The sequence below is a fragment of the Nothobranchius furzeri genome, chromosome 5 (assembly GCF_043380555.1).
Source record: "Nothobranchius furzeri strain GRZ-AD chromosome 5, NfurGRZ-RIMD1, whole genome shotgun sequence".
Classification (NCBI taxonomy): domain Eukaryota; kingdom Metazoa; phylum Chordata; class Actinopteri; order Cyprinodontiformes; family Nothobranchiidae; genus Nothobranchius; species Nothobranchius furzeri.
Window position 1 is genome coordinate 63,698,545 of NC_091745.1, and position 21,807 is coordinate 63,720,351.

General features: G+C 40.8%; 1 protein-coding gene across 3 annotated transcripts in view; it reads left to right on the forward strand.

Moving 5' to 3' along the window:
- septin7b (septin 7b) overlaps positions 1 to 21,807 on the forward strand; it is a 537,254-nt gene that overhangs the window by 435,530 nt on the left and 79,917 nt on the right. The window lies entirely within an intron of this gene.

The window sequence follows — 21,807 nt, forward strand, 5'->3', positions numbered from 1 at the left end:
AAGAAAATGGATTAGTATTGATGGGGTAGTTTTTTTGAGAATCTGGCAAACTGAATGTTTTAAAAGGGCAGCAATGACCAAAAAACACAAAATGGGAGGAAAATTAATGTTGATGCTTCATATCCAGCAAATGGTCACTAATCTGTTATGGGGTCCTTCCCTACCAGGTGGAGTTTTAGGTATTTCAGGGTCTTGTTCACGAATGAGGGAAAGATGGAGCAGGAGATCAATGGGCGGGTTTGTGCTACGTCTGCAGTGATATAACTTCACACTACAAAAACTTTACACAAAAACACAATGATACGGGGAGAGGGCATCAATCGTCTACAGCAGTAAGGATGTAAATGACAAACAGATAAAAGACAAAAATAAAGATGCACAAAAAATCTACCTGCTTATATTAAAACACAACCAACTTCATCAGGAACTGATCAGTATAAAACACAAAGATTGATCGATAAATCAAGAGCTTCGCCTTCTGGCTCACCTCTCTCTTCTCCATGACAGACCGGTACAACGCCCGCATCACTGCAGATGCAGCACCAATCCGCCAGTCGAGCTCACACTCCACTTTCCCTCACTCGTGAACAAGACCCTGAAATACGTATACTCCTCTAGGGGGGCAGGACCCTGACCCGGAGTAGGACTTCTACCCCTTTCCGACTCAAGACCATGGTCTCAGATTTGGAGCAGCTGATTCTCATCCCAGCTGCTTCATGCAAAAATTAGAGATCATGGTCTCATGAAGCCATCAGGACCACATTTTCTGCAAAAAGCATAGACCTGATCCTTAGGCCACCAAAATTGATCCCCTCTACATCTTGACTGTGCCAAGAAATTCTGCCCATAAAAGTTATGAACAAAACAAAGGAGAGCCTTGGAAATGTCTGACTCTCACTGACAAAGCCCAACTTAGTGCCGGTAATGTGGACCAAGATCTGATATTGTGGAGGGACTTGCTATCCCACACAACCCCGCCCCCGAATTATGTGAGGAAAATGGTCAAATGCCTTCTTGAAGTCCACATAACACATGGAGATTGGTTGGAGGAAATCCCACACACCCTCCAGGACACTGCAAAGAATAAAGATATATAGCTGGTCCGATGTTCCACGACCAGGTCAAAAACCACAATGCTCCTCCTGAATCTGAGGTTCAACTATCTAGAGGACCTTCCTCTCCAGAACCCCTGAATAGACTTTACCAGGGAGGCTCTGGAGTGCGATACCCTTGTAGATGGAACACACCCTGCATTCACCCTCCTAAATAGAGGGACCACCACCTCGGTCTGCCACCAATGTCCATGCAAATTTTCTGCATAAGAGCTGCATTAGCAAGCATAGCCCGACAACATCCAGGGTCTTAAGAAACTCTGGGTGAATCTCATCCACCCTGGGGACCTGCCACTGAGGAGCTGTTTGACCACTTCGATGACCTCAGGACCAGAGATTGGAGAGCCTGACTCAAAGTCCCCTGAGTCCACTTCCTCACTGGAAGACGTGCCAGTGGGATTGAAAGTAGGTCTTCAAATTACTTTACCCACTGACCCACAATATCCAGAGTCGAGGTCAGCAGCACTCAGTCCCCACCATTAAGTGTTGGTAGTGAACTGCTGTCCCCTCCTGAGATACCAAACGGTCGAGCGGAATTTCCTCAAAGGCAAATGGAAGGTCTTTTCCACGACCTCGCCAAACTCCTCCCACATCTTGGGTTTTCCTCAACAACCACCCGAGCAGCATTCCGCATGGACTGCTTATACCCATCAGCTCTGGAGTCCCACAGGCCAAATATGGCCGATAGAACTCCCCCAGTGGGTTCAGGGGTTGCTGCCATGAAAGGTACTGACCACCCTGTGGTCACAGCTCTGGTCAGCCGCCTCGACAATGGAGGCAGACTCAGTGTCCCCTGCCATCCCAAGACATGTTCAAAATTTGCCAGAGGGGGGATCTGAAGCTTCTTCTGACAAGAGACTCCACCAGACATTCACAGCAGACCCTCATTTTTTACTTAGAATCAGCATTTTCAAGTTAAAACGTGAAAACAAATGTCTTTGGAATTCACTAAATCATTATTATAAGGACAGCGCTACACATGAATTTGGAAGAACTGGAAATCAGTATCGAACAATTCTACCAAAGCCAGAACTGGTGCATCTCTAAAATCAGTAGAGTAAGTATGTTCATAAAATATTCTTTCCATTCAGTTGTTCATTTATTAGACTGGTTACCAGCTGAATGCTTCTGTTTAAATCTTTACCAGGTTACGCCAAGGCTCATGTGGTCAACCCAAAGCCTCTCAACCAGGGAGACCTTAGATGGAGACAAGGCTCAAGGCATCCACAACCCCGAACCAGGTGGTCTGGAGAAAAGTATCACCAACAAAATTAACAAAACTAGATATATTAATTCATTTATTTGTTGGTGTTGGTGGGTAATTATCATTGAATTCAAATAAAGGATGCTGGAGGTTGCACTTTAATTTGAATGAATAATTTGTGGAATGCAAATCATTTCAGAACAGCCATATCTCACTGTTTATTTTGTACCTTGTTTCTGGGTGGTTTACATGAAGTAATGACCCAAGAAAAAAAATAGAAGCATCTATGTAGATATTTAGGGATTTTATGGATGTACACAAAGTATTTCTGTAAATAAAACCGTAAACAGAAATGTCAGAATTGGGGAAAAGGCTGCTTTAAGAAATTTGTCATGATCTAGGAAATACAAAAGATCTTGGTTCCAGAAAGCATCAGTCCAAACTTCTAGTGAGGACAATAAATAAGAAAATAAAATTAAATAAACACAATATCCACTGAAGGAGTTTATGACAAAATAATCTGTCAAAAGACAGACTTTGGCAAAAAAAAAAAGAAAGTTTATTCAGCATTCAGAGGCCTAGTGGTATAAATGTCTGCCTTGAGATCGTGGGTTCAAATCTAAGATCGGGTCATGGCAAAGACTCTTAAAAATGGGACCCAATGCCTCCTCACTTGACACTCAGGATACAACGGTTCAATTGTGGGGGTTAAACCATTTTGCTTGTGTAGAACATCATATGGTTGTTTGCGTCTGAAGGGTTCATTAGGAGAACTTTGAATGTAAAGACAATCTAAAGACAACAAATGATGTGGCCCATATGATCTCAGAATTTCTGATGTACAAGTCATAAAAACCACTTCGTAGTTGGAATCTAAACTTGCAAAATCAGAGGACTCCAAACAGCCTCAAAATGATACATGGCCGCCTTTTGCTTAAAAATGATAATTGTTGTGTTTTTGCATTTTGTTTGTTTTGAATCACAATAAAAAGCTTTTAAAGGCCTAAAACTTTGGTTTGGAGATCACCTGGATGCTTTATGTTCATCAGGCTGAGTGGAGGCTGGATCATAAATGCATCAAAGGACTAAAAACAAAGCCATTCTCTTCCTCTTAATGTCTGGTCTTTAGATGCTTAATTACATAAAAATTACATTGGAAACTACTTCTCTATTTACACTTTTAATATGATCTAAAATCAACAAAAGTTATTGTTACAGTCAATTGGTCCAAATTACAATGTGTAATCAGGACTTGAAGGACATTTTATAATCTCAAAGCCTAAACCCTCTAACATTAGTAATGTTTGAGATTAGAAGTTTTTATCTCAAGAATAAAATACAAAAATTGGAACTCAATATCGTTCCTCAATCAGTGCATCTAATATAATTAAATCTTGGATTATTGGATGGTCACAAATTGTAGAAAAAGTATTTAACTGCATAAAGAACTTAATCATACAGTGAAGTGAAATATCAACTTGTTGCCTTGTGATTAGTTCAGAGTAGCATCTATGAGATATGATTAAAAAAATACCAAAACACCGGAAGTATCTGCAAATAACTTCAATGAATGTCCTGCTTGAACTAAGTTTCCATTCAATGTGGGAAAACAAAGCTTGTAGAAACCACTGGCTCCCTTTTTCTCTTCCTGAATTGGAGGCAGTTGGTTCTTCATCCAACCCGTTTCACTTCAACTGTCCTTATTTGCATCAAGCTATTAAAATGGAGATGGACAAGAATAAGAAGCACACTCTGGAGGTGAATGTTCTTGTTCTGCAGCTCCAGAAAGGTAAAGCTAGGTTTAGATGAGTTTCTTTTTCATCATCTTCTATTTACTATGCACAGAAATTAGAAATATATAGATATCACAATTCATGAAGAAGCTGTTTACTTGGTTTGGTGCAGATTGAGATAGCTATAATTCACCAATACAAGAAAAATACATTAAAAATGTTTACTTATTTGTAATTAAGTTATAAAACATCTATATGACTTTAGGGATTTAAAGTGAGCATGGATGGGACTTTCTACACAAACTTCCTGGTTACAGGTAGGAAATTTACTTTTTGAAAGCTACATATATATATACTGCTCAAAAAATAAAGGAACGCCTTAAACACATGACTTGCATTTGTTTTTTTGTTCTTCTGGTGACCCATGGTCCAGAAGTAGATGGGCATGACTTAGGCTCCCTATGGAGGAAAATAGAGAAACCAGACATGACAAAAACGACAAACATTAAAGTCTCAGATCAATCCATGGCCAGGTCAGCTGATGCTAAAGTTAGCAGGTAGCATGTTCAAGATCAAGTGGAGGTCAGAAAAAACATGTTGATTGTGAAACTGAATGAATTAACTATTCATGCAGAAGAAAAATCTACCATCCCATTTATTTGTGGATGTCTGCAGCCTGCAGTGCTATGGGGCAGAGTCACAACTACTACCCACAGCATACACATACAAGATCTTCATAAAATGGTGAATCAGAGGACCTGAATGACAAAAACTGAACATTAAAAAATAAAATATATACACTCAACAAAAATATAAATGCAACACCTTTGTTTCTGCTCCGATTTTTCATGAGATGGGCTTAAAGATCTAAAATTCATTCCAGATACACAGTATTACCATTTCTCTCAAACATTGTTCACAAATCAGTCTAAATGTGTGATAGTGAGCACTTCTGCTTTGCTGAGATAATCCATCCCACCTCACAGGTGTGCCACATCAAGATGCTGATCCGACATCATGAGTAGTGTACCTTTTACTGCCCACAATAAAAGGCCACCCTGGAATGTGCAGTTTTGTCTCACAGCAAAATGCCACAAATGCCACAAGAATTGAGGGAGCGTGCAATTGACATGCTGACAGCAGGAATGTCAACCAGATCTGTTGCTCGTGCATTGAATGTTCATTTCTCCACCATAAGCCATCTCCAAAGGAGTTTCAGAGAATATGGCAGTACATCCAACCGGCCTCACGACCACAGATGACGTGTAACCACACCAGCCCAGGACCTCAACATCCAGCAGGTTCACCTCCAAGATCGTCTGAGACCAGCCACTCAGACAGCTGCTGAAACAATTGGTTTGCATAACCAAACAATTTCTGCACAAACTGTCAGAAACCGTCTCAGGGAAGCTCAACTGCATGCTCTTCGTCCTCATTGGGGTCTTTACCTGACTCCAGCTCGTTGCCGTAACAGACTTGAGTGGGCAAATGCTCACATTCGATGGCGTCTGGCACGTTGGAGAGGTGTTCTCTTCACGGATGAATCTCGGTTTACATTGTTCAGGGCAGATGGCAGATAGCGTGTGTGGCGTCGTGTGGGTGAGCGCTTTACTGATGTCAATGTTGTAGATCGAGTGGCCCATGGTGGTGGTGGGGTTATGGTACGGGCTGACATCTGTTATGGACGAAGAACATAGGTGCATTTTATTGATGGCATTTTGAATGCACAGAGATACCGTGATGAGATCCTGAGGCCCATTGTTGTGCCGTACATCCATGAACATCACCTCATGTTTCAGCAAGATAATGCACGGCCCCATGTTGCAAGGATCTGTACACAATTCTTGGACGCTGAAAATGTCCCAGTTCTTGCATGGCCAGCATACTCACCGGACATGTCACCCGTTGAGCATGTTTGGGATGTGCTTGACCGGCGTATACGACAGCGTGTACCAGTTCCCACTAATATCTAGGTATGAGTACCGAATTCGGTACTTTTTAAGGCACCGACCGAATTCCATAGTACCGACCGAGTACCGATTCATGTCATATGAAACGGCGCCTTGTTTCGGTACTTGTACCATGCGCAAGAGCGTAACGTCGTCAGTCACTGTGGGCGAGCTGTAAACAAAGAGAGGAAGCATTCTGAAGTTTGGGCCCACTTCACTAAATGCAATGGGCTATTGGGTGACGATGAAACCAGCGATAAAGATCTGAGGATGAGGCATCTTAATCTGATCCAGCAGCTTAATAAACTTTAAGATAACATTATCTTGACATTTTAGTTTTTGTTTTACATAGCTAATGCTGCGTTCACTTTCTCCTCGGAAATTCCGACTTCGGAGTGGTAAAATTACAGTTTGAAAATGAACGGCAAAAGGAACGAAGAAACATAGTAAATTTAGTTCACAGCAAAGATGTTTGCTTCAGTGTAATTTGTAGTTTATAAAACTACAGGGACCCACCATCACACAGTTTGTCTAGATGATAAAGGAGAGGAAAAGGAGTACATGGAGCTGGGTTTAGTTTGTGGAACACCACAATAATATAATACAAACTGTTGTACGGTATCAACGTTTGCATTAGTTTCATTTGTAGTTTATAATATATGGTCTCCTCATCAGAGTTATTCCAGAGGGCATAGAGGAGGATTGGGAGTACATGGAGCTGGGTTAGTTTTTGCATAATTTAGAAACAGTTGTTGTTAAAGGTTTTCATAATGAAGAATTTTATAAAACACTACGATGAAAAAATACAAACAGTTGTACGCTATTATCATGATATTTATCAAATATGGTTATATATTGGGAAAAATAATATATATGTAATTTAAAAAGTGATTTAAATAATTATTAAACACTCAAAAGTATCAAAAATTGGTACCGTTAAGTAACGGTATCGATTCGTAGGTACCGGGAATTGGCACAGTATCAATTCAAATGTCAAAGGTACCCATCCCTACTAATATCCAACAATTTTGCAAGGCCATTGAAGAGGAGTGGACCAACATTCCACAGGCCACAATTGACAATCTGATAAACTCTATGCGAAGAAGATGTGTTGCACTGCAAGAGGCAAATGGTGGTCACACCAGATACTGACCGGTTCTGAGTCCCCAGACCCCCCAATAAAGCAAAAAAACTGCACATTCCAGGGTGGACTTTTATTGTGGGCAGTATAAGGTGCAGCTGTGCACTACTCATGATGTCAGATCAGCATCCTGATGTGGCACACCTGTGAGGTGGGATGGATTATCTCAGCAAAGCACAGGTGCTCACTATCACACATTTAGACTGATTTGTGAACAATGTTTGAGAAAAATGGTAATATTGTGTATCTGGAATGAATTTTAGATCTTTAAGTCCATTTCATGAAAAATCGGAGCAGAAACAAAGGTGTTGCATTTATATTTTTGTTGAGTGTAATTGTGCCTTTTTTGTTGTTCATTTGTCCCATTTTATTTATATGCTTGAGAAGGCTCCATCCCCAAACGTTTTAGCTTGAAGCTGACCAGTAGAACCAGTTCACACTGGTGTATCCCTGTAGTCTACACCCATCACAGGCTAAGATCTGACACCATCCCAAGTCTGCTGTCAACCAGGGCTGGGCGATATTTCAAATCCGATTTTTTTCTCCCTTTCCTTTCTTAAAAAGAAATGACAAATGACAGAATGTATTTAAAAAAAAAACTTGCTTTTATTTTATTCATCCCTTCTGGGACATGACCTGAATCCATAGTCCAACTAATACAAGCTGTAAAACCAGTGATCAAAGAAGGTTTTGCATAATTGTTACTCATCCGACACGGTTAAGATATCTGTTATCTATTGCTAATGGTTTGTTTAGCTACGTTAATGGTGGTGCTACCAGCTTATTCTACCAACCAAGCTTTAACTAGCTGCTTTAGTGCTTCATAACTGGATTAAACCGGGGGCTCGTCCAGTATCGTAAATGAAAGCTGCTGGGAAAGCCAACAACTAGCAGTGGAGCCAACAATTCAGTATTAGCAGGTTTTAGTGTCTGGACGTTAGGGCTGCACAATATATCGAGAAATTATCATCATCGGGATAACAGGACGTGCGATAGGCCCATCGCAAAGCACATCAAAAACATGTCCCTGTATTGTGCTAAAATAACAATACTCATAACATCTACTTTACTAAAATGTCTCAGAGGTACACATCTTCCTGTCACACTATTTCAATTTTCTTTAACAGCTGGTCAGACCTATGTCCCCAAAGGCAAGTTCATTCAGACAAACATTTGGATTTACTGTCCAGTATCAATAGCCTACTACTCAGTGTCAAAGATCTTGTGCTAAAACAAAGGCAAATACTGCAGAAAGACACTTAATCCATTTAAATTAAGCTTGTTTGAATAAGAAAATCAGCATTTCAAACACAAACGTTTTTTTCACTTAACACACATAAGGTTTAAATTGAGGCTTAAAACTTTTATACTAATGGCTCTTCTGCTGAATTTAGTTCAGTCACTGCAAATTTAAAATTATCTGCTATAGAGCTCCGGGCGTCACGTGACTCAGAGAGTAGACGCCATGCAGGCAAAAAAGGTAAACAAAATGAACGAGATCGGCTTGGATTTTACTCCGGAGTTTACTTCACACTTTAAAACCGAAGAAATTGTTTTATATAGTCAGAAATTAAATAGATTAAACATCTCTGACCCTTACCATGCCCCTGAGATACTTTTTAAAACGCCAGAAGCTGTCGGAGCGGACCTCTTACCGAATTTGAGATACCCTGACATTTATAATTTCCTTGCTAATTTTCCCTCGTCCTTCTCCGGAGCATCGCTAAGAGCATATAAAAGCCTGGACGGATACAAATGGACTCAATCAGGGTTTGTTGTCGGTATCCAGATCTGGATTCGTCCTGCAAAGGACAGTGCTGTTGTCACTGGGAGGGTAAGGGGAGATTTTTGTTACCATTAGCAACAGCCCGTTGCAAGGTTATCTCTGTGTGAAACGTTGTGTGTGTTCATAAACCTCAGAAAAATAACTTCAGTATTTTCTTAAAACATTGTTGTGAAACAGAACTGTCAACTTGCATCACTTAACTCTTTAGATGCCAAAGGTGCAAAATTGCGACAAGCAACATTTCTGACTGTAACGAGCCACAGTTGCAGATTTGATCATTCATTCTGCCAGGAGATGGCAGACATCTGTAACTTCAATCTAAGGCACCTTTTATGTGTGTTATCATGTAAAATGTTGGAGTAAATACAGTTTGAAATAATTGATATTAAAAGTGTCCTTACAAATGAAATAAACAGATATTCCTACCAGCTTCTAAAAAATATGATCCGTTTGCAGCTTTCTGGATCTTGGGCAATCCTGTAGAAGGCTCTTACCTTATCTCGTCCATCCACGTCTGTTCTGGCATCCTGGGGCACAACAGGAATCTACCATATTTCCCGTTTGATTGACTTTTCTGACAATAACAAATAGTCTAGCTGCGGGCTACTGCCTGCCAAGATGGCGCCGTTCGATTTGAACTGTTGCATGCCGGGAGAAGTGACGTCAACTCCCGGAGCTCTATAGGGCTGGGAAATAAATAGAAAATGTATCGTTTTTCCCCATGTCAATACATTTCATAATAAAAAATGAAAAGATGTGGCTGGCAACACTCATGTCTTTTTAAGAAGCTGTTCCACCTTGAGTCACATTTTTATGTGACTCAAGCTGGTACATGTGACAGCCCCATCTAGTGGACAACTTTTGTTTCTGCGTATACCTGCGGTTATCGTCCATTTATCGTTAGAGATGATATCCTCAATGTATCGTGATATTGATTTTAGGCCATATCGCCAAGCCCTAATCTGCTACAAACAACACAAGGTAGCCATGATGAACTAAGGTTGCCAATGACAACAGTGAGGATGGGGGGTGTTTCCAATGTGATTGAGACAGACAGTTGATTATTGCACAGAAAAACTCTTACTTATACCTTTAAAGCTACAATAGCAAATATGCAAAACAAGCTAGCTTAATTTTTTTTCATGCCTCTTAATGTTCTAACATAGCACGGCTGTAAATATATTGTTGAGATTTAAAAAATTGATGAAGTGGTTCTCTCGCATTTGTCTAGAAACCTGAGCCAATATCACGTCTCAGACCGAAAACAACTACTGGACCATCCGATCGTCGTGCTCACTGATTAGGGTATGGGTTAGGCATAGTAGAGTCCCAAAAATGAATGGAAGTCAATGTAGGGTCCACACAACGTTACAGCGACAAGTGTGTGTGTGTGTGTTGCAAGCCAATGTTATACCATTTTCAGCAACCATCAGTCTGTGACACTAGAGGGGAGTTGAAATGAGCTTTTTTTTCCTTTTTCTAAATGTAGCTTGTTTGAACTGCTTTTAAAAATACAATGAAAAAAAAAGGATATTGTGCAAAAGTTATGTACAGGGAGTGCAGAATTATTAGGCAAATGAGTATTTTGTCCGCATCATCCTCTTCATGCATGTTGTCTTACTCCAAGCTGTACAGGCTCAAAAGCCTATTACCAATTAAGCATATTAGGTGATGTGCATCTCTGTAATGAGAAGGGGTGTGGTCTAATGACATCAACACCCTATATCAGGTGTGCATAATTATTAGGCAACTTCCTTTCCTTTGGCAAAATGGGTCAAAAGAAGGACTTGACAGGCTCAAAAAGGTCAAAAATATTGAGATATCTTGCAGAGGGATGCAGCAGTCTTAAAATTGCAAAGCTTCTGAAGCGTGATCATCGAACAATCAAGCGTTTCATTCAAAATGGTCAACAGGGTCGCAAGAAGCATGTGGAAAAACCAAGGCACAAAATAACTGCCCATGAACTGAGAAAAGTCAAGCGTGCAGCTGCCAAGATGCCACTTGCCACCAGTTTGGCCATATTTCAGAGCTGGAACACCACTGGAGTGCCCAAAAGCACAAGGTGTGCAATACTCAGAGACATGGCCAAGGTAAGAAAGGCTGAAAGACGACCACCACTGAACAAGACACACAAGCTGAAACGTCAAGACTGGGCCAAGAAATATTTCAAGACTGGTTTTTCTAAGGTTTTATGGACTGATGAAACGAGAGTGAGTCTTGATGGGCTAGATGGATGGGCCCGTGGCTGGATTGGTAAAGGGCAGAGAGCTCCAGTCCGACTCAGACGCCAGCAAGGTGGAGGTGGAGTACTGGTTTGGGCTGGTATCATCAAAGGCCTTTTCGGGTTGAGGAAGGAGTCAAGCTCAACTCGCAGTCCTACAGCCAGTTTCTGGAAGACACCTTCTTCAAGCAGTGGTACAGGAAGAAATCTGCATCCTTCAAGAAAAACATGATTTTCATGCAGGACAATGCTCCATCACACGCGTCCAAGTACTCCACAGCGTGGCTGGCAAGAAAGGGTATAAAAGAAGAAAAACTAATGACATGGCCTCCTTGTTCACCTGATCTGAACCCCATTGAGAACCTGTGGTCCATCATCAAATGTGAGATTTACAAGGAGGGAAAACAGTACACCTCTCTGAACAGTGTCTGGGAGGCTGTGGTTGCTGCTGCACGCAATGTTGATGGTGATCAGATCAAAACACTGACAGAATCCATGGATGGCAGGCTTTTGAGTGTCCTTGCAAAGAAAGGTGGCTATATTGGTCGCTGATTTGTTTTTGTATTGTTTTTGAATGTCAGAAATGTATATTTGTGAATGTGGAGATGTTATATTGGTTTCACTGGTAAAAATAAATAATTGAAATGGGTATATATTTGTTTTTTGTTAAGTTGCCTAATAATTATGCACAGTAATAGTCACCTGCACACACAGATATCCCCCTAAAATAGCTAAAACTAAAAACAAACTACTTCCAAAAACATTCAGCTTTGATATTAATGATTTTTTTTGGTTCATTGAGAACATGGTTGTTGTTCAATAATAAAATTATTCCTCAAAAATACAACTTGCCTAATAATTCTGCACTCCCTGTATGGTTTAGTAGTAGCTCAGAAGGTGGAGTGGGTTGTCCAGTATTCGGCAAGTTGTAGGACTGATCCCAGCTGAGAATGCTGCTGTTGTGTCCTTGAGCAAGACACTTAAACCTCCATACCTTCTGGTGGTGGTCGGAGGGACTGGTGGCGCCAGCGTTAGACAACTTCGCCTCTGCCAGTGCACCCCAGGGAAGCTGTGGCCACATCACCAGGGTGTGAATGAATGGGTGAATGACTGATTGTGTTGTAAAGCACCTTGGAGGGTCCTGGGGCTTTAGACTACATTATATCAAATGGTGATCATTTACCATTATACCATTTATTTTGGTAATTCAACATAAAAACTGAAACTAATATGTGAAAACTAACATTCATTACATCCCAAAAAATATTTGAAGCCTTTATTTGAAGCTTACAGCTTAAGAAATTCAAAATCTCAGATAATTAGAATATTGTGAAAAGGTTCAATACTCAGTTTCACACTCTAATCAGCTAATGAATCCAAAACACCTGAAAAGGGTTCCTGAGTCTTTAGACGGTCTCTCAGTTTAAATTGAAATGAATGGACTTTTGCACCATATTCTAATTTTTCAAGTTTCACATTTGTATAAGACAGAAAAAAAAACAGCAGTGTTCATTGTCTTAAGTGACCTTGTTTCAACTTTAGTCACCAACAAATGAGCCTCAGGTTTTAAATAGTCCAACAAATTACATCTAAAGTAAAACTTTGCATATTAAAATTAAATTAAGCCCCGTGCATTCCTCTAGGCTATAACAGACGAAACACGCCATCCAGTTCTGGGATGTTTTAATAACAGCAAGCTGCTGTATCAACACTCGTGAGTATGTCTTAATTTTCTGAGGGCATTAAAGTAGAGCTGCACAATATATCAGCATCAATATTGGTATTGGCCGATGTTAGTCATTTTTTACACATCGGCATTGGTCCGATAAATAAAACTGGGCTGATATTAACAACCAAAATTTTTTCCATCTTGTTTCCATGTGATTATCTGTTTCAGGGGGCGTAGGGGGTGATGCATATTTATTTAGTCATGTGACCGTGATTGTAATCATCTCGGAAGCATAAATGTGAGTGGTATGGGTACATAATAAAGTAAATTCAGCTTTAATAGTTTTCATTCTATACCTAAAGCTGGTGATTTTAGAAGCATTAATGCCAGAATATCGGAACTGGCAAATATCGGTTTTTGGCCATAACAGTGATATTAAGGCAAATATAGGTTTTCGGCCATAACAGTGATATTAATATCAGATAACAGTATCGGCCCAAAAATTTCACATTGGTGCATCACTACATTAAATGATTTATAGTAAAAATAACAACATATTGAATTTTTATCAAGAAAACCACGTTTTCACTTAACTTTAATTCCCTCCAACTGAAAAGATGAAAAATACTGAAAAACGACTACTTTCTTTAACACTAACTCTATTAAAATGTGAGTTTTAAGTCATTGGGCAGAACATGTACCAGTGATATTTTTTTGACTAACAGCTTCTCAAGTTTTATGAAGTAAATATTTTTTTAAGTTTATCATAAATGTTTCATGTCTAAAGCTGAAAAAAACTGACACTAAGCAACTATGTCTAAAAAAATGTTGTATTGTTTCTTTTAGCAAAAAAACAAACAAACAAACAAACAAACATCTAAATGGATCAACAAATGGCTGCCATGATTTTCATTCTCGTTGGTAAGAGCCTAATTTTTTTTCTGTTGACCATAATGCCACATTCTTCAAAATCAGGCATGTGACTGTCCTGTATGAATAATAACTGTGTGCAAAGAGCAAAAAAGAAAAAAAAATGCAGGCAGCATAAATAAAAAACAATGTAGCATTTTACAAACAATACAAGATGACAGAGAGATGAGAACATCATGGTCACAGTAGTTACTATTAAAGGGAAATCATTCTTATTTTTAGGACAATTTTTTCTTTGACATTTTAACACCATGTCAAAAAATTTTGGAATAAGCTGTGATATTAACATTAATTCAAACTTGTGAAAAGTTACAAATCGTACAAAATACTGTCAAGAGTCCCAATTGGACCATTTCCATATGAGGGGTAGTTTGGTCACGTTAATGCTATAAAAGTTTTAATTATTATCTTACGGCTACATAGAGCTGCCACCCACTCAAAATAAAATAGGGAGCGATAACACGTTATAACAATATGATTTTCATGTTCTTATAATAAAATTTATAATTTTTGTACAATATTAATATATTGTACAAATGTGATAAGTATGTATATTGCTGGAACGTGATATTGTTCAAATGCGAAAATTATATTTTCAGAAAAAAAGGGGGTCTGAGGCACTCATGAAGGCTTGTGTGACTGAAATTAGTCGACAATTTTTTATTACGTGATTTTTATTTGATTAGCCATGGAACAATAAAGGCTTTTAAAACCTTATTCATCCTCCTGAGGTCCTCACACCCCTTTCTTTTCTGCTACTAAACCTGGATCCCTCAAGAGCACCAGAGGTATTTTCAGTTTTTCACAGCCAAGAAGCACTCCATGCACATTTGCGGTTTGTGAAATTTTTATTGTAATGATAACAAAACTATCACAATTTAATGTAATTTTGCTCTTGTTTTATTTTGCATGGGTGGCGGCTCTATGCTTTTGCAGTAGATAGCTTACTGAACAGCCTCAAATCTCAGAAACGGCTCACATTCAGGAAAACTGGTGCCAACACCCAGCAAAACCAAGACTACAGCATATTGCAGCCGTCTCACAGCTCCAGTGTTCAAACTGTTTGTGGTTTTTGCAATAAAAAATGTAAATGTTAATTACTATGCAAAGTTATCTAATGGGGACAGGGCTTGTATAGACTATGCATTTTTTTCTGAGTTTTTTTCTTTTGGTGGCATATATAACCAATTTTAGTTATTTGGCCACAATCAACGAGTAGTTTTTGTTGCTGTTTTTTATTTTAATTTGGATGTTAAGGAATGATCCTTTAATCATTATGGTTCTGTTGATAAAATTCAGGATATGGCATCATTTGCCATGCACAGTTTCCTCTGCGCAAGTACTACTACATTAAGGAGTTAAAAACCTGGCTCGATGCACAGCAGTACTGCAGAGAGAAATACACCGATCTGGCCACCATGGAGAGCCTGGACGACTTAAGCAGGATGAAAGCTAACTTTTCCTACACCTGGGCATGGATTGGACTCAGGGATGACCCAAAGTCCTGGAAAGGCGTAATGGGCAATGACACCAACTCCTGGAGATGGTCAGCCACTGGAAAAACTAGTGAAACTGGTTTCTGCATGTGGCTGTCAGGTGATCCAAACAACGTATATGGAAACGAGTTGTGTGTAGCCATGTACAAAGTACCATGGATTGATGTGGCATGTGGTTACAGCAACACCTTCATTTGTTACAATGGTAAGAAAATACTTTGAGTTAAAGATGTATTTCAGGGATTTTGCTAGCACTGTAGCTTTGTTGTCAGTCAAGTCTGCACATAATGTGTTCATGTTCTGATAGTGTTTCTCACTCCTGCACTCAAAAGCCCAGAGCTGGACTGCTAACGGGAACAGAAATAAACCTGAGTAGAGCTAGGCAACATGCAGAAACGTCACAAAATGTATCCATATCAATTTTCACAATAGCCTCTCCTATCAACATTCTAATTTCTGAGCCTAGCAGCTGTTAAATTATAAACTGACTGTCTTACTTCTTTTAATTGTATGGTCAAAATTTATTTTTATTTTTTCATTTTATTTTTTTTTAAATCACACAATTTATGAACACCTTGTAAAGACTGAAAAAACATGATGGTGAATGCAAGTGGCCAAAATGGGTTTCCTCAGCCTTAGAGATAAGATGAAGAGCTCAGACATTCAGGAGAGACTCAGAAGAGCCGCTGGTCCTCCAGGTTGGGAGGAGCCAGCTGAGTTTTTTGGGCGTATGGCGAAAAAGAATGCCCTCTGAACACATAGGGGAGGTGTCTCAGACATGTCCTTATGGCAGGAGGCCCACGGGTCAACCCAGGACACGTTGGAGTGATTATATCTCCACATCAACCAGGAAACACCTGGGGATCCTGCTGGCGGAGCTAGTAGAGGTTGCTGGGGTGAGGGGGGTTTTGGCCTGTTTGTTTCGGGCTGCTGCCCCCGTGACCCAGACTGGATAATCAGATGGACATTTTGTGACTATTTAAAACAGACGTTAAATGTACAAAAAATCTAAAAGCAAAAGAATTATCAACCAATTCAAGCAAAACACAGCTAAAACCATTGAGTTCAAAAGAGCAGTGTACCCCAACCCTGGTCCTCAGGGCCCACTGTCCTGCATGTCTTCCACATCGCCCTTTCAAATAAAAGTGCTTCCCTGCTGCCACACACCTGACATAAATGAATGAGTGATTGACAGGCATCTGCAGCACTTGATGTCCTTCTGAGGAAGCAATGCAAATTTGTAAATCGAGTGTGCTGAAGCAGAGACGAGGAAAACATCTGAGACAGAGGGCCCTGAGGACCAGGGTTGAGGAAAAATGCCATTTTTTTTATTAGTGCTTAAAAAAGCTACAATTATTCCAGTTTTATTTTAGTTAAGTTTGTCACAGAAATGGCTGTATGAGGACAAAAACTATTTCCTTTTAAAAAATAAAAGCTCTATGAACTTTTAAGTTCTTGTTATATTTATATAAAAAATCTAATCCATCTGTTGTTATTTCACATAGATTTGCTACAATTAGTTTTAAATGTCTTTATTAACAGCTGTAGTTAACATTTCTGTCCCATCACGGGGAGGGGGATGTCCAGGAGGGGGAGGACCCAACCTTACCTGGATGTCATATATTCTGGAAGTTGTGCAAATGCAGGGATGGGAGTAGATATTCTGCTGGGGTGGGGCTGGGTTGGTGCCCTCGGACTCCGTGGGGCTCTGCAATGCTGCTGCTTTTGGGCCCTGGCGAGATAGGCTGGGGCCTCCATGCCCTGGGTGGCATTTTGGGAACAGAGGTGCCCTATTGGGGCCAGTGGGGGAGCTGGTTCCCTGGAGGGCTTAGGTCAACCAGCCATTCCTCCCTATCCCCATACATTTTTCTCCTCCTGCTCCCTCACATCATCACAAAAACATGCACATAGGACCACGGGTGGGTGGACAATTCAGGGGGTGCGGGTATGGATCCCATTTCCACATTCCTGTGGCAGTCTGCCCTCCAATTTTATTTGCACATTAAACACTTCCACCAAGGACATTCCACGCAAACACACGCTTAGGGCCTTGGGAGTGAGCACACTCAACGGCATTTGGCAAGGGGATCTTTCAGCCTCATCCCAAGTGCCGGTGCCCACTTCCAATTCTAACTGCACTTAGACACAGAGGGCTGTGGGGGGAAGTGGGGTTGTGTGGTTGCATCAGCTGGCAGAGGCCAGATGATGCCTGCACTGCCTGCTCACCACTGACATGGAATACACCTCATCAACACACATCAACGTTGTATTGGAACAGGCGGAGGGAGACTAGGGGTCTTAGCACACCTGTGTTGTCTCTTGGCTTCTCGGGGCTGGAGGCTAGGAGGGGGAGCTAGCCGTCTGGTTGGGGTGGTGGGTTGCTTTGCTCTGCGTTGAACAGGGGAGCCTGCTCATCATCACCCCAGCAGAAAGGGGTGAACTCTGGGAACCAGTGATGGTTGTACCCTTTGTGCAGCAGTACCGGTACCAGAGTTAATAGGGTGTGTATGGGGAGCGTGAGTGGGTGTCTAGCGTTCATTTTTGTAAGTCTTGGGTTGTAAGTGTGTGTGAGCATGAGGGAGGGAGTGTGTGATTGTGTTTGTGTATGACTGTATATGTCAGGTGGGGCCTTTGACTTCTCCCTTCTCCTGGGACTTCTTTTGATGATATAGATCTTCGTCTGCCCTCCCCCTGCCACAATTGGTGTGGAGTGTGGTGCCTTGGTCTGCCTGAGTGATCGCGGCTCCTGGGTCAGGGAGCTTAAAATTTTTGGCATCTGTCTGATTGATCCCGGTGGCTGCCTGGTGGGATCTGAGGCCCTGGGCTCTGTTGAGTCCCCGGGTCGCCGGGTTCCGGGCTCGGCCGGCTTGGGGGTGGGAGGCTGCGGGCAGGACTGTGGACTTGCCGCCGATATCTCCCGGGACTCTGCCGGCTTCTGGTTGTGGCCCCCCAGGGCAATCTTCTGCGCCTCTCGAGAGGGGGCTGGGGCTTTTCTGGTTACAGTCTCCCTGGAATCCCTGCACTCTGGGGCAGCTCCTGGATCTCTGGGACTTGGAGCTCCCTCCATCTCCTACACATCTTTGGGGGGGAAGATCTGTGGGTGAAGGGCCACTCACTATTGGATGCTCCTATAAAGAAACCTTACATATACAAGCACGTGTACGCTCACAGGTGCTCACATGGTGCTCTCATAAGTATGGACTTGGGCACGTTCAACACATGTCTTAAGGTTGTGGTTGGCATTAAATGCACTGTGATTTAATATCGTGTGATTGTTCAGCAAAACAATGTTGATTTTATATTTCCTCATCAGGCTGATGCAGTGATAGCTTGCTCTAGTTGTAATGTTGTGTGTCTCTTTTTTTTTGGTTTGTTTTTCTCTTTTTGCAGGTCTAGAAGCAGACTCTTGTTCATCATTGATTGTTAATTTTTGTCGACCCCCCTTCCCCCCTTCCTTTTGTCTCTTCCTTTCTCTTTCACCTCTGTCTCCATGTCTGGTCGGAATTATAAAGCATTCAAAAAACAACAACAAATTTCAGGCGTGACATTGAGGCCCTGTCCACACGTAGCCGGGGATCTGCCAAAACGTAGATATTTTTCTACGTTTTGGCCTGTCATCCACACGAAAACGGAGTTTTTTCACACGAAAACGGATCTTTTTAAAAACTCCGGCCAAAGTGAAGATCTGTGTTTTCTCCGTTTTGGGTGTCTGCGTGTGGACAGACAAAACCGGAGTTTTAAGATCCGCAACATCACTTTCCGCGAAAAAAAATGCTGACATCACGTGTGCGACCTGTGTTTACACTAGCCGACAGCATGGATGCCCTCAGAGCTGCGCTCGCTTTATCAATTGTCCAAGCGCTTTTTGCTTGTTTGTTTTTGCAAGCTGAATTACTGCTCCTTGCGGAAGACCACAGACGAAGGACGAGGTTAAGAACAGGGGAAGTACTGCCGCCTACAGGTCTGGCATGCCCTTAACAACGTATTTATCCGGGTACGTGTGGACAGAGTTTTTTTTTTAAACGAGGTGGTGTGGATGCAAGTTTTTGGAAGGGCAGATATTCGTTTTTTTTTTTTTAAAAACAGCTACGTGTGGACTAGGCCTAAAGCAGAAGCTTTGATGCTCCACCTGAGAGTAAATCTGTAAGGCTGTTTGCTTCACAGCCAGACAAGACACAGGAAAAAAAACAGCTGTGGTTGAAAACTTGCTTGAAAAATGCTAATATTTATTTTCTCAAAAGACTTAATGTTTTAATATGCAAACACTTTTCTCTGGTACATGCAAGGAAGGCACGATTCATCTCCTAAACTGACGTTCTTGTGCAGAGACGGAACAAAACACGAAGAACTATGTGTACATCAACATCACAAAACCGTGGAGCGCCGCTCAGTTCTACTGCCAACAACACTACAAAGATTTGGCAGTGATCGAGAATAACGCAGAGTACACCCAAATCAGTCAGATTAAACTGAGTCAGCCCACTGTTTGGATTGGTTTGTACCGAGTGCCATGGACCTGGTCTGACAAGAGTCAAAGCTCCTTCCGCAACTGGAGCCCTAACGGCATTGACAACAACGGTAATGAGTACTGTGCTTCTGAGAATGACCAACACGAGTGGCGTGATGATAAGTGTGATCTTCCCCAAGTTTTCATCTGTGAGCAAGGTGATTGTGCTTTAAAACATATATTTTGGAGCTTCTACAGCTGCGTTCACACTGCAGGCTCTGATTTATTGCTGAAATCAGATTGTTTATTGAGTTTGGTTGGTTGTCATCAGACTCTAGTGGGATCCGACTATGGCTCTAAAGTGTTCCATGTGTGACGCTTGCCATTTTAATGAAAATAACCATGGATGCTACACGTTAGCATGCATGTATCCACTCTAAAATGGGGACCAAGTGAAAATCAGAAGCTTGTTTCGTTATTTATCTTGCAACTACCTACTGTTTTCACCTATATTAAAATTTTAAAAAGAAAATGATCCGATATGGTCTAAAAAAATTCTGATTTGAGTCCCCGTTGCCTGCAGTGTGAACTCAGCGGTCTCGTTGCTTTGTTCTGAGACGGTTTTCTGTTTTGTTCAGTTTTGATGAGGACCACCATTATTAGGATGACCACCGTGACTGATGCAGACTTGACTGATCCAAAGATCAATGCCCAGATCCTCAGTCAGGTACAAAAACTTAGCCTGGCAAGCCATCCTATATACGTGAATAAGGCAAGAATTGGGTCTAGTTCACTAGGCTAACAAAAACCAGGATCTGGTACCAACTTTTATTCCTTTGAATTCGGTAAATCCAGTGTTTAATTAGTGTTGTTTACTCCATATCTTGTTAATTTATTTACAGCTTGGGACATTGTTGTCCAGTCATGGATGGATGGACTCCAAACTGCAATGGAAGATTCCTCCCAGCAAGAAAGCAGAAATGTAGTAAACCTCTGTGCAATTCATTTATTACTTTCTCGTTTGAATTTATAGATTTATTCTACTATTTATGCAGCAGAAGTGGGATGAAGTTTGTGGTACTTAGACAGTAAACACTAATTTTTTGTGAAGATGGTAGTAAATAGGTGAATGCATCATCTGTCAAATTGGTGTAACTAAAGAAAATGTAAAAGAGCACTAAAGTCAGTCAAATCGGATCTTTGGATTAACGTCTGGAGCTGGAGCTTCTGCAGTCTAAAGGCAAATTAGAGATTTACAGCATACAAACGCTTGCAAATCCTGGAAAATTCAGAAAGAGATGGCATGACCAGCTTTGCATTTATGCAACACACAACAGCAGCTGCAGCTAAAGCTTAAAACTTTCAAGTTTTGAAAAGTTTTTCTTCCAATAAATGTCCCGTAACAAGCTAACAGGTTGTGAATATTTACGAAATTTACACATGTATGAGCAGTAATAAATGTACTTATCTAAACGTCCGGTTTTACTTTCATTTATGACTATAATGTAACATGAATAAAGCAGAACAGGTCAAGGTCCCATGTCGATGGCGGCCTCAGATAGAAACATTTAAATCTAAGAAAAACTTATCAAAGATTTATAAACAAATTCAGTCCAGTTCCACGGACATGTTCAGACTTATTCAGCCACAATAATCCACAACTCAGTGATCAACTCAGATCAACTTATCAGATATATTAACCTGATCAAGTTTACGTTAACCAAATACAAATGCAATGTAAACAATGTTTTATATTCCAGAAATGTCCCAGTGTTTTGGTTTATTTTTGTACATTTAATATTATTCTTGTTATACGCAAAGCAGAGTAAAGATGGTCTGAAACTGTTTTAAGTGTTCTGTTTTTAACAGTTCAAATAAAATTCAACTTCAAAGAGGAGTTCAACTCCCAAAGAGCCCCTTTAAGCCCGTTAAGACCCATCATCAAGCACAGACAGTAAAAATAAAGATTTATTGCACTAATAAATAACTCCTGCATGGTGCCAAGCCCCAAGTTAAGGTTTACAACTGGTTGTAAAAGAAGAAGCAAAAGGTTAGGAATCCTTTAAATTGGATCTAAATGACCAACAACACATCATGTGCTGCTGCAGTGGAAATCGAG